The sequence below is a fragment of the Mastomys coucha genome, unplaced genomic scaffold (assembly GCF_008632895.1).
Source record: "Mastomys coucha isolate ucsf_1 unplaced genomic scaffold, UCSF_Mcou_1 pScaffold15, whole genome shotgun sequence".
NCBI lineage: Eukaryota > Metazoa > Chordata > Mammalia > Rodentia > Muridae > Mastomys > Mastomys coucha.
In genome coordinates this window covers 36,962,646-36,963,914 of record NW_022196897.1, presented here as the reverse complement: position 1 = coordinate 36,963,914, position 1,269 = coordinate 36,962,646, and the positions used below count along the sequence as shown (strand labels likewise).

At 41.2% G+C, this 1,269-nt stretch overlaps 1 protein-coding gene across 1 annotated transcript in view; it reads right to left on the bottom strand.

Annotated features, from left to right (window-relative positions):
* Kif5c (kinesin family member 5C) overlaps positions 1-1,269 on the bottom strand; it is a 161,767-nt gene that overhangs the window by 93,627 nt on the left and 66,871 nt on the right. The gene's annotated exons all lie outside the window — the stretch shown is intronic.

Here is a 1,269-nt window from a genome sequence, read left to right as displayed (position 1 = left end):
CCCTCCCCTCCCCTCCCCTCTCCTCTCCTTTCCTCTTTTCTCTCTCTTCTCCTCACCTCACCTCATCTCACCTGTCAGGTAGGCCTAGCCTTTAGAACAGTGGCTTTCAACCTTCCTAATGCCTCAACCCTTTAATATATTTGTCCCTCATGTTGTGATGACCCCCCAAACATAAAATTATTTTTGTTGCTACTCCATAACTGTAATTTTGCTACTGTTATGAATCACACTGTAAATATCTGATATGCAAGATATCTGAATATGTGGCCCCCAGAGGGATCCCAACCCACAGGTTGAGAACTGCTGCTTTAGACAAATTATCTAGCACCAGAGGCCTTCAGGAACTCCTGGTAAAAAGCAGAAAAAGGGGGCAATAAAGAGTTCCTGTTTAGAAGATAGCCTGAAGCCACAAGCTCCGCAATCAAAGCATGAGTAAGGCCATCTCTCACAGTATCTACACAGTCCTGGTGAGTGCCCTACCAGTTTGCATCAGAAAGGGCATATCAGTTCATATTCATTCAGGTTGTGGGCAAAGTGCCCTGGGGCTGACTGGAGAACCTAGCCCCAAATACACAGGGTGGGCAGAGCCACCACACTGGTACTGTTTTAACAAATACTTTGTGGGGCCTCTTCTCAGTGACAGCCACTTTTAATACATATTAACAAAAAAATGGACAAAAGCTACGGGCATAGTTCAGTGGCAAAGCACTTGCTTAGGATGTATAAGGTGCTGGGGAAGTCCAAGCAATAAAAATAAAGAAAAAAATACAAAGACAAAAACAAGAGCATGAAAATTCCTGCTCTGGGAAATTACAGTTTCTGCTAAATTCAATCAGTGCTACAAAAATCTTCAGTGTTCAATCTAAGAAAATGGAAAAACCACAATCATCAAAAAGTTAGAATTATGTTTAATTATTTCATTTTAAAGATAAATTTATACATACAGACATGCATAGATACATTCAAATAGACAGACATCATGCAAGTCAAAAAAAAGTCTACCTGTAGTCCAAATTTCTTTAAGTCTCTGACCTACAGGGTTTTGCTTTGTTTTGCTTTTAATTTATTCTTAAGGGACTGCTTTCCTCAGAGGCCCTCCACATGGGAATCGACCAAATGATTTTTGCAACAGGTCCTGTCTGTTAGGGTGAACTGCAGTCCACAAGAATCCATACTACTAATTACCTATTCATAATGGTTGAAGCAGCAGTGATGTGTGTGTGTGTGTGTGTGTGTGTGTGTGAGAGAGAGAGAGAGAGAGAGAGAGAG